At 40.0% G+C, this 11,897-nt stretch overlaps 1 non-coding gene across 1 annotated transcript; it reads right to left on the reverse strand.

Annotated features, from left to right (window-relative positions):
* Window positions 1-2,115: 2,115 nt before the first annotated feature.
* On the reverse strand, window positions 2,116-2,187 carry TRNAA-GGC (transfer RNA alanine (anticodon GGC)). The gene has a single exon. It is a non-coding gene; the product is annotated as a tRNA-Ala (tRNA).
* Between the last annotated feature and the right edge of the window lie 9,710 nt (window positions 2,188-11,897).

Raw genomic sequence — 11,897 nt, forward strand, 5'->3', positions numbered from 1 at the left:
GCTGCTATATCACATCTCTTTATCATCTTACTACAATTAGGCATGTTGCAAATTTCGTATTAAACATGTTTGACAGTCAAAAGTATCATGTTTGGAAGTATCAACCAGATCGTATCAGGATCTAATCACCTGATCTGTTTTGTTCATGCTGAATAGCTATGAATGCCTTCCAGACAGGTTTACATCATTCCCCCCCCAAAAAACATGTGCCAATCCAAGCAGATCAGCAGCCATCATAAAGGTCTATGTAGATGAACACTGAATGGTATAATTTAATTTAAACACAACATTTATTTATGACTGATTTATATTGTGTTTTTGACTGGTTTAAATGTCTGTGGCTGCATCCAAGATAATAGGCCACCATTTATCTTCCATTTCCCTCATACTGAGCCTCAGGAACTCTTTTTTAAAATCAGTAATTGGTATTATAAACCTGTGTACTAATGTTCTAAAAATGTATTGTCAAAACCTTTGTTTTCTAGCTATCAACATAACTATACATATACAATCACAAATCAATAATTCTTATACTCAGTATAAGAATCTTATACTCAGTATAAGAATCACAAATCAATGATTCTTATAAGTATAAGAATTATTGATTTGTGATTGTATGTGTAATGTTGATATTTCCACGTAGTGAATTATATGAGTATACATTATAGTAAATATATTATAGTGAGTATTTTCCAGCTTGAGCTTTCGTGCTGTTTGCATTCAATTCCTATCTACTAAGATTTTCAGTGTAGGTGTTATTGTCATTTTGGTACCTGGAGGTAGGCAACCCTAGCCATGTTGGTCTGCAATAGGAAAGTTAGATTCGAGTCCAGAAGCACCTTAGAGACAAGAAGAGTTTCATGGTGTAAGCTTTCAATAGTCAAAGCTCCCTTCATCAGACAAAAGGAGCTGAAACTCTTGTTGGTCTTTAAGGTGCTACTGGACTCGAATCGAACTGTTCTATCTTTGTCAATATCTTTTTAATGTTTTTCAGGTCTCCATGGAAACCTATGGGTGGGCTAAGGGGCAGGGCAGAAATTTTCAATGAACTAATAAATAAAAACAGTGCTGACTCCATTAAATGAAAGCGCAAGTCACCTTCTTCAGCCAGGTTGTGCGTTTAGCCTTCCGTTTTTGCTTCCAGCAAGGAGGCTTGTTAAAATATTTATTACTGCTATTATTGTGGCAGCCTGGGCCAAGTTATTTTATTGCCTAAATTTCCTGAAAAGAAAGACCTATCTAGGAAGAAAAATGGGAAGTCCCCCCTCCCTAGAATGTATACCCTGCCATAAAGAATCATATTGTTTTGGGGAGGTTTTTATACACATGCACACACACATACAAACATAAATCTTGCACTGTATCATTGTTCTTTTCTGCTGCAACTCAATAGAGAAGAATACAAATCACATATCTTTATGAAATATTCAAAAACATTTGTTCCACGGGTGGTGGTTTGGGGAGTTCTTTATGAAATGTCTTGTATTTTTTATTAAAGTTGTATAATTCAATGAAGTTATGTTTCCCCCCCAAAAAAATTTCCCCAAAATATTTATATGGGGGATGGCTACAAACATTGTGAAACAGTTGCCAATGAGTCATAGTACTTAGGGGTATTAGACTAGAACCAAATCAACCTGGGTTTAGATCCCTATACATCCACAAAGCTCAATGGATGATCTTGGACCAGTTGCTATCTCTCAGCCTGAACTAGCCCCTGAATGGTAGTGAGAATATAGTGGAAGAGAAGATTACTTGTTACCATGCAACATGTGAGGAAGAAAGTATTCCACCTCAGTGACTTTTGCAAGGCTCTTCTCCCTCTTTTTTTTGGGGGGGGGGGATAGCCCTAACTGATGTGATCTCAGATTTGTTCAGTGTCATTGTTGCAAAAGATGCAGTCTCCCCCACTTGGTATGTTGCATGGTAACAAGTTAAATAAGTTTGATGAATGGAATACCATTCTAAGACAGTGAACTAAACTTAATGGACACATGAAGCTGCCTTATACTGAATCAGACCATCAAAGCCAGTATTGTCTACTCAGACCTGCCACGGTTCTCCTGGGCCTCAGACAGAGGTCTTTCACATCACTACTTGCCTAGTCCCTTTAACTGGGGCTGCCAGGGATTGAACCTGGGACCTTCTGCATGCCAAGCAGATGCTCTGCCACTGAGCCACAGCCCCTCCTGTGTATATGATTTGTTTATAAAATTCAAGATGAATTTGTAAAGCTATGTATAAGCTTCCTTTTTACTGAATATTTTATTTCAATAATTAAAAAGGAAGAGGGAATAATCATGTACACTGCCCCATGAAAGAAGGATGGGGCAATGATGTAATAGCAACATATATGGGATGACTCTTCTGTGTTAGTGCAGTCCTGTGAAGACCTGGCTTCTGTGTTATTCTGTTGCATTGCATCGACTATTTTCATTGCAGTGTTGTACTTCCCTGGAGATTGGGGTGATTGCAATCATATATCCCATGAAGTTGGGAATGACATGGCAACTGCCTCAATACCTTGCTTGAAATGGTGTCTAGAATAAGATGTTCCAAGTGATCTCTACACAGTAAATGGAATCTACAGATATGGGTTATTCTTAGTGAACCTGGGTGAAACCCTCCTTAAATTATTGTTAAATATTGATTGGAGAACAAGATATTTCAAATATTCACAGGATTAAAGAGATCATTGATTATATGGATGGAAGTTCCCATTAGGGCCCTCTACCTTTTACAAACTTCAGAGTAGCACCCAAGAAGCTAAAAAAGCCAATCCAAAAATTGCTTGCATATAGGGTTGCCAACCTCCAGGTAGTGGCTGGGGATCTCCTGCTATTACAACTGTTCTCCAGCTGATAGAAATCAGTTCACCTGGAGAAAATTGCCACTTTAGCAATAGGACTCTATGGCATTGAAGTCTCTCCCCTCCCCAAACCGTGCCCCAAAAACCTCCTGCCAGTGCTGAAGAGGGACCTGGCAACCCTATTTGCACAGCATTGCTTGCTCGCTCATTTTTCAAAAACCTTGTTCCATCTTCATCCCCCTCTTTCAAACTCTTTGAATTATATACCAAGTGGGGAGACTGCATCTTTTGCAACAAATGACACTGAACAAATCTGAGATCACATCAGTTAGGGCTATCCCCCCTCCCCCCCCTCAAAAAAAAAGAGGTGGAAGAGCCTTTTGAGTCAGGGGAAGGCTCCTTGGGAAAACACCACAACTTCCAGAACAGATCCACAGAATCCAACTTACATGTCAAACATTGGACTTGGGTGCTGGAGCACATTGCTGGCGATTTCCTTTTCGACCTTGCAAAAGTCACTGCGGTGGAATACGTTCTTCCTCACATGAGACTTTGCATTCATTTTAAACACTCATCAGACAAAATGAAGAGCCTTTGAATTAATATTTAAAATACTCTGGCGCACAAAGACATTCATTGCTCTCATAATTTTAAGGTATCATTAACACAGAAGACATGAAAGTGTCAATTAGCATAATATGAGCCAACAGATCATGTACCGTAGCAAGAATCAAAATTACAAATGAATAGTAATGTTTTTTTTTTATTTTTGAAAAAAAATCAGTTACATTTTACATGCTTATCCAACCATAAAGCACATTTTTGAACGCAATATACAAAATGATAAAAAAACCAACCTCTCGGTAATATGAATTAATAGTCATAATAAACACAAATTGGTGGAGGATAGGACTGCTAGAGTGGATGCCTAAATGTAGCCAGATACATGGAACACACCAGAAGGAAAGTGGACTCTATTGTTTGTCGTCAAATCACACCTAACTTATGGCGACGCTATCAATTAAGGACCTCCAAAACATCCCGTCATTAACAGCCTTGCTCAGGTCTTGCATACTGAGGGCTGTGGCTTTATTGAGTCAACCATCTCATGTTGTGTCTTCCTCTTTTCCCGCTGCTTTCAAATTTTCTTAGCATTATTGTCTTTTCCAATTACTCTTGTCTTCTCATAATGTGATCAAAATACAATAGCCTCAGTATGGTCATCTTAGCGTCTAGGAGGAGATTAGGCTCGATTTGATCTAAAACCCACTTATTTGTCTTTTTGTTGGTCCACGGTATCTGTAAAACTGTCCTTCAACACCGCAGTTCATATAAACCAATTTTCTTTCTGTCAGTTTTCTTCATTGTCCAACTTTCACAGCCATATATGGTAATAAGGAATACTATGGCATGAGTTAACTCAATCTTGGTTGCCAGTGACACATCCTTACACTGAAGAATCTTTTCTAGCTTTGCTGTAGCTTCTCTTCCCAGTCTCAATCTCCTTCTGATTTCTCCATCTCCTTCTGATTGCAGTCTCCCTTTTGGTTGATCATGGAGCCAAGGAATAGAACAACTTTAACAAATTCAATTTCTTCATCATCGACCTTCAAGTTGTGTAAATTCCCCAATGGTTATTACTTTTGTATTCCTAATGAGAAAATATTGGAGACAAAATATTGGATAAGGTCAAATAAGTGGTCTGTCCAGCAAGTCAATTTTAACTATATTATTGTATATTTATAAGCAGCAGGGTTGCCGGATCCCTCTTCGCCACTGGTGGGAAGTTTTTGGGGTGGAATTTGAGGAGGACAGGGTTTGGGGTGGGGAGGGACCTCAATGCTATAGAGTCCAATTGCCAAAGTGGCCATTTTTTCCAGGTGAACTGATCTCTATTGGCTGGAGCTCAGTTGTAACAGCAGGAGATCTCCAGCTAGTACCTGGAGGCTGGCGACCCTAATAAGCAGGTAGGGAAATCTGTCCTTTCACCCCACTAAGCAGGAGAGAAAGTAACTTTCATTTGTTATTGAAACTGTCTTTCAGGGTGGGTGCTATAAAATTGGACGTTTTCAGCCACATTCCATGATGTCAGCCATGTTTTTATTAATATTCCATACCAGCCTGTACTGACTTACTTTCACCTCTGACTATTCAACCAAACTGCCCCAACAAGATGTCATCAAAATCTCTTCGCTTACTGTTCTTGCTTGTTGTATCCTGTATTGTCCTAGTACAGGGGTGGTGAATCTTTTGTTGTGACAACAGCAAGCACAACTTTGTGCTCAATCAGGAACTATTTATTTCCAAAAAGCTATCGGGAAGATCTAGGGCAAACTTACATTGATGCAATCAGCAACAGAACACTTCTTCAGTTTGTGTTTGGGTCTAGCCCACTCCTAAATCCCAAAACTGATTGTAGCAATTGGCTACAATTGCTTCTGAAAGCACTTGTTTGTCTTTTGGTTAATCACAGTGCTGCAGCACTGTTGTATTAAAGCTGCCATAAAGCAAGCTGCTGAAAAATGCATTAAGACACAACAGCCAATTCTAGCAATTGTGTTCTCCACAAACAACAGTGCCCTAATTTCACACAATGGGGGTCACCGCATTATGTATTCCCAGCGATGTATTAAGAGTTTGAAACTGTTATAAAAAATACTGTTCGCACTTTGTTTGGCCCCTTTAGCTGTGAACCATTTTTTAGCCATGGCATCCAAACCCCTTTTAAAGCGATGTTTTTTATAACATTTTCAAACTCTTAATGCATTGCTGGGAATACATAATGCGGTAACCCCCTTTGTTTTACTATACTTTTAATCCGTTTTGAAACGGGGGGAAATGACCACCCTGATTATACGCTTTGGGTGGATTACCCACAGAAATGGGTCTACAACATTGTTGGCTTAGGGCGTTGTCCTCTGCCCATTTGTATCCAGCCCCCCAAGTAGAGGTTTGCTCCAAGAAAAAAAAAATCCATTGTAATTTCAGATCCAGGATTGGTGGGGAGGGGATTATTTTAACTGTGATTGTTGATTTTCAGGTACAACGTTACTAGTTTGGGATTCAAATTCATGCGTTGTTTTGGGTTCTGGAGATTGGGTCCATTATTTTCAATAGAGAACCAATCTGAGGATCTGGGGCAGCTGTTTTTTTAAAATAAATAAATAATTAATTGCACCAAATTTGCCCAGAATATAGTTCTTCCTCTTATCTAAAGAACCCCTAGGTTTCAAGCAAAATGACCTAGGGGGTTATATTTTACAGACCCCCTGAAGTAGGTGCCTCTTGCAACTGATTCTTATCAAGGGAAATGGTGCTGACCACTGGCTTAAAAAAACTCTGTCTAAATTCATTTCAGTTTCCTACTCTTACAGTGATTGACTGACATTTTTAAAAAATCTTTCCATTGAAAACTTTGTGTTTGCCAGGCATTCTTCCTTGTTGTGGTCTGTTATTTGTTTCCTTTGGCAAAGTGAGGAAAGGGAGAGAAGGAGCACCACAGTTCTGCTATTATTGCCCATAATGTTTTTGCTATTTTTTGAGACTCCTTAAATGAAACACCTAAAAAGTCACCTCTCTGTAGTGTTCTGAGTTGGCATGTGTTGTGCTACCTCCTTGCCTTCCTTAGAGTTTCCTACTTATAGCCCAATCTCATCAGATCTCAGAAGCTAAACGGGGTTAGTATTTGGATGGCAGACCACCAAGGAACACTCTGTAGAGGATGGCAATGACAAACCACTTCTGCTTCTCACTTGCCTTGAAAGCCCCTGGGTGGGGTTACCATGTCAGCTGCGACTTAACGGCACTTTACACACACACAAAGAACAGGATGGCTTAGTTATATTTGGTTGATTGACAGAATGGTCAGTGCATGGGAGTGGCTCTTAGGTAAAAGGGAATCCTTTACTCTAAATAAAACAGTTGTTTTAAACATGCATAGAGTTTATTTAGAAGTATAATGGCATAACGGTTTCAGTAAGGTCAAAAGTGTAATGGTTTCAGATAGGTACAGTTTTTATTCTTTCTCTGAAGTTCCTTAAATAGACAAAGCAAGAAAGGCTTATTTTCCTCACTTTCTACTTTGGCTAATAACTTTAATAAAGAATATAGATTCCTCTCCCTTTTCACAAGATCTCACACAGTCTTTTCATCCAGTCAACTCTCTTCCCACACACACATTATTCAAACTCTCTCTCCCGCAAACCAGCCAACTTCACCTCCCTAGGGTACCACTACCATCTAATCATAACACACTTCAATTACCCATCCAGCTCCCCCTCTTCCTTACTTTAGATGCCTACTTTTAATCCACAGCAACATACATATACAACTTCACATTAAAATACAGGAATAAAATACATGCAAAATGTTTACATAGGCAAACATCACATTGCCTATCTGGGACTTTGGGGGAGGGGGGCTGGAGTGGTAGTTTTCCAACCAAATAACACCAACATAACAGGGCAGCTAATGCTGCCTGTCCACTAAAGACTGCACAAGTTTCAAGTGAATTAGACCAAGGATTCCAATTCTATGTGCCCCTGACCAAGGTGCAAGAAAGGGATCTTGGGGTGGTAGTGGATCACTTGATGAAGATGTCAACCCAGTGTGCGACTGCTGCGAAAAAGGCAAATTCCATGCTGGCCATAATTAGATGAGGAATAGAGAATAAAACTGCTGCTATCGTACTGCCCTTGTACAAATCTATGGTGAGACCACACTTGGCATACTGTATACAGTTCTGGTCACCACACCTACCACCAGTGCAGAACTGAGGCTAACATGGGTATAGTGCGCAAGACCAATTCCACATTTTTAATTGTCTGAAAAGGCACCTGTTGTCCATACAGTGTAAGAACAAAAAAATCCATTGCAGTTTCCACTGCAGCTTAGCATGCCCATTTTCAAGTTACATTTTCCTTCTTATTTGCTAGCTTTAGATTCTCTAAGCTAGATGCAGCAGTGACTAATAGGCCACTCTCAGATGTCTCACAGTATATAGAGATAGATGCACAAATAAAGCATGAAGAAGTAGTTCAGAATCTTTAATGAAATGAAGAAGTGTGGGTCTCAGAACAAACATTTTTCAAGTGTCCACGGCCAAAAGGGGACAGTTTGGGAGATGCAAAAATTAAAGCAAGTTTTTTTAAAAAAAAAAAAAAAATAAGAAAACAAGTTATTTCTTCTTTTCTGTTTAGTAAGTGTTATAATACATGATATATGCTTGTGAAGTGATGCATCATTTTGTACATGATGTGGTGCAAACTGCCAATAACAGTTACGGTATGGATCCTGCAAGTATGTTGCCTCTTTCCAAAGAAACTCTGGTTTTTGACTTATACTGCCCAAGTAATTGATTCCAATGGGACTGCTCATTGAGCAAAGTACAACTCAGCCTGCCTAATAGTGACAGTTTCTATTCCTGTATGAAGTTTTGAGGCTACAATTAGGGTTGTTAGACGTTCTTACTTAAGGGACATCCCTTTATTAAAAAAAAAAAAATCACCCTGACCGAGGAGAACAAAATAGATATGCTCCTTATTCCAACTGCATTAAACAAAACATCTCCAATACACTTTAGTTTGGAAAATTTGTGTCTGGATAACTCTGGATCAAAACTAATTCATTAAAAAAAACTACATATCATTGGAAAGAAAAGCTCTCATTGCATGTGTGTGTAAGTACAGAGTGCATGTATCTAACTTCATTCCCTGAAGCTTGGGACCAAATCACCTTAGGAGGCAACGTGACCCCTATGCTGGTGTCTGTGCCACTTGCATCGTGCAAACAGGCATGGACGCTGGTGTAGTGCCCCTTGTGCCGACCCCCCTGGACTGCCATGGCAGCACAGCCCTTGGATGCTGGTTTGGCCTTCTGCTGGCTTCCTGCTGGTGCAAGTCCTCGTGCCGGTGCCCTGGGAGGCATTTCCGGGGTGATCTGGGGGGGGGGGGGTGTGGAGCTGCCGGTAGGCAGCTTCCTAACCCCTTTAAGCCCAGGAACACTCCCTCAAACAACAGCAGTGCTGCGGCAGCTTTTTCCTGGCCCAGCATTGCTGTTTTCAATGGGGCTTCCCCCCCTTTCTAAATTTTACTTAAGCCCTTTTCCCCCTTGCTGCAGCGGCCAAACCGCCACGGCCACGCAGTCCCCGGCTGCTGCAGCTCTCAGGGAGGGGCTGTAAATGTTCAACAAATGACAATTCACTTTCAAAAGTCAAATGCACGTCTGGAACACATTTTAATAGACTCACTTTTACAAACACTTTTACAACCTGATCTACAATTTTATTAACTGAAGATTGGGGAGAAATTTATTAAGTCTGGAAAGAAACCACAAACAAATTCCATATCACTGTTACATTGATGCATTTGATTTAATGCTTACGTGCATCAGCTTGAGCAACAGAAAAATGACTTTGACTACAGCAGTTCAACTGCTGCCTTCTGTCTAGAAATTAAAGTTGAGCTGCATGGACCCACAGGGTCCAAAACCCTGTTCTGCCATAAAGCTCATCTCCATAGAATCGACAATAGCCTGAATAGCCTGAATACACAGCTCACACTCGTAAACACCAGGAAAAACAGACCAAGTTAAAGATGGCAAGTCAAGTGGAAAAATGGCAACTTTCTCTGAAAGTAGTCTGCACAACTCAACCACCCCAAGCAAGGCAATCTAAGAACACTTTTATGGGAGTAGACCTGAGTAGGATTCTGAATTGACATGATTTGAAATGCTCTTAAGGTTGCCAAGCAACATAGAAGTGATATATCTCAACAGCTTCAATCACCACCATCTCCATGCAAAAGGATCAGACAGTAGATGATGTGAAACCTCTGCCTGGAACCCTGAAGAGCTGAAAAGCTGCTGCCACTCAGAGAGAACAATGTTGACCTCAATAGAGCAATACTCTGACTCAGCTCCATGTGTAGGTTGGTTGCGTGGCCTACATGGCAGAAAGCTCACACACTGAGAAACTATGCTAATAAGACTGTTAGACTGAAGATGAAAGAAAACTCCCAATATAGCTGTAGGTGGATGATTTCGATTGGGTCCTTCACTCTGGGCCAGTGGAAAGTATAATCTTTATCCATTTATTGGATAGAACCCCCCTGTCAAGTGGGGTGGGTCTATCTGGGAAAAGGGTTTAAAGTGTTTCTTATGCCCCCATGCCATCGCTCCAGTCCAAACCACCCCCTCCACCATCCTTTCACAGCTACTGTTTAATAAAATTAAACATTATGATGCCCCTGTATCTATGGCACAGCCTCATTTGGAATACTGTGTGCTGTTTTTGGCATTGTATCTCAAAAAGGACATTGCAGAGTTTGGAAAAGTACAAAAGAGGGCAACCAAGATGATTAGGAGGTTGGAGCACCTTCCCTATGATGAAAAGCTGAAGAGTCTGTCTGGGACTTTTCAGTTCAGAAAAGAGACAACTAAGGGGGACGTTGCAGAAGTTTATAAAATTATGCACTGGGTGGAGAGAGTTGACAAAGAGAACTTTTTCTCCCTCTTTCAAAATGCTAGAATTCAAGGGCATCCAATGAAGCTGTTGGGCAGTAGATTCAGGATTAGGGGTGTGTAAAAAAAAAATCTGGTAAATTTTGGGTTTATTGGCCTTTTCCCCCAAGGTGAATATTCATACCGGTAAAAGGGTATTCAGCTTTATTTCTGGGTTTCCCAGAAAAAAAATGGGTCCATTATACTCTATGGGATTTATTTTCAAGGCTCCGGGGGGGGGGGGGCTTTTTTGAGATAGAGTCAGCAAATTTGCAGCATAGCTGCAAGGGTCTCTTAGACAGATACCGAAAGTTGGTGAAGTTTGGGCCAGGAGGTTCAATTTTATGAGCCCACAAATGGGATGCCCCCATCCTCCAGGAATTTGTGAGAACCAAACTGTCAATCGGTTTTCAGGTTCAGTAGATCAGCGTTGCCGAGGACTGGTGGAAAGAGCCAATTGATAGGTTAGCGCCTCTGAGTCTGGGAGCTCCAGTCATATCTGGGTCGCTTTGCAAGTTTGCATGATGTCCATGCAAATTAGCTTCCAAACTGAGGAAAACAGCTTAAATACAAAAAAAAAAAAAAAAAAAGCCACAGAAAATATTTCTTTGGGTGGCTAATGACATCCTGTTAACAGTCCTTTAATATAGTCATCAAAAAACATTTTAAGAGATGGTCTCGGTGTGGGTCCTCAATGCATTGTGTTTCTACTTATGTAATATCATTTAATCCTTCTTTAACATACCACATTTCATACTCATGCTTTGTTTAGATTTCAGCTTTGCTTCATATTTCTGCAATCCTGGTCCTATTTCTTTGCTTATTAGATTTCTCATCCTATTGATTCCATTGACTGCATCCTATTGATTGCATTGATTTACACTGTGTAATCTGCCTTGCTTCTCAGTGAGAAAGGTGGATTATAAATAATATAAATAAAATAGACAATCAAACAAGACAGAAAACGAATAAATGCATCCCAGGATCTAGCCCTTTCGTGGAACTAAGTCAGCTCAAGTTGACCATTAGCAGGAATAGGATTTTAAATTATCTTACATTCCAGTCTTTCTATTCAAATGTGATGTTTGGCAGGTTGTAAGTATTTTATGTCACTGTAAACCTACAAGTGAGTGAATCACAATATTATGTTATTATATTAGCTTTTATACTCATCTTGCATATATATAAATTACTACCAAAGGCACACAGCAATAAGTCACCGGGTAACATCTGAATGAGTTTATAGACAGAAACTCATCCATCTTTTTGGAAAGGGATATAATATATCTGCTCAAACACAGCAAAAAAAAGTTGTGAAAGAAAATGAATGTTTCCCTTTCAGTTGTGCTGTGTGTGTGCATGTGTGTGTTGCCATTCTGGATTTATAGTATCAGATGTAAGATATCTATTCGATTTTTAAGAAGTCATCAAATTTTCAAGTTGAATCCTCGCGAAATCTTCTGTCCACCAAAGGTGGTGTGATTTCCCTCAGTTCCCCCCTTCTACTGAAATCCTGAAGAAATCATTTTAGGGGGATCAGTGATTGGCAGAAGGACAGGTAGATAGGAAAGTTCCATTCCATGGAAGGAAG

The sequence above is a fragment of the Euleptes europaea genome, chromosome 8 (genome assembly GCF_029931775.1).
Source record: "Euleptes europaea isolate rEulEur1 chromosome 8, rEulEur1.hap1, whole genome shotgun sequence".
In the NCBI taxonomy this organism is placed as follows: Eukaryota; Metazoa; Chordata; class Lepidosauria; order Squamata; family Sphaerodactylidae; genus Euleptes; species Euleptes europaea.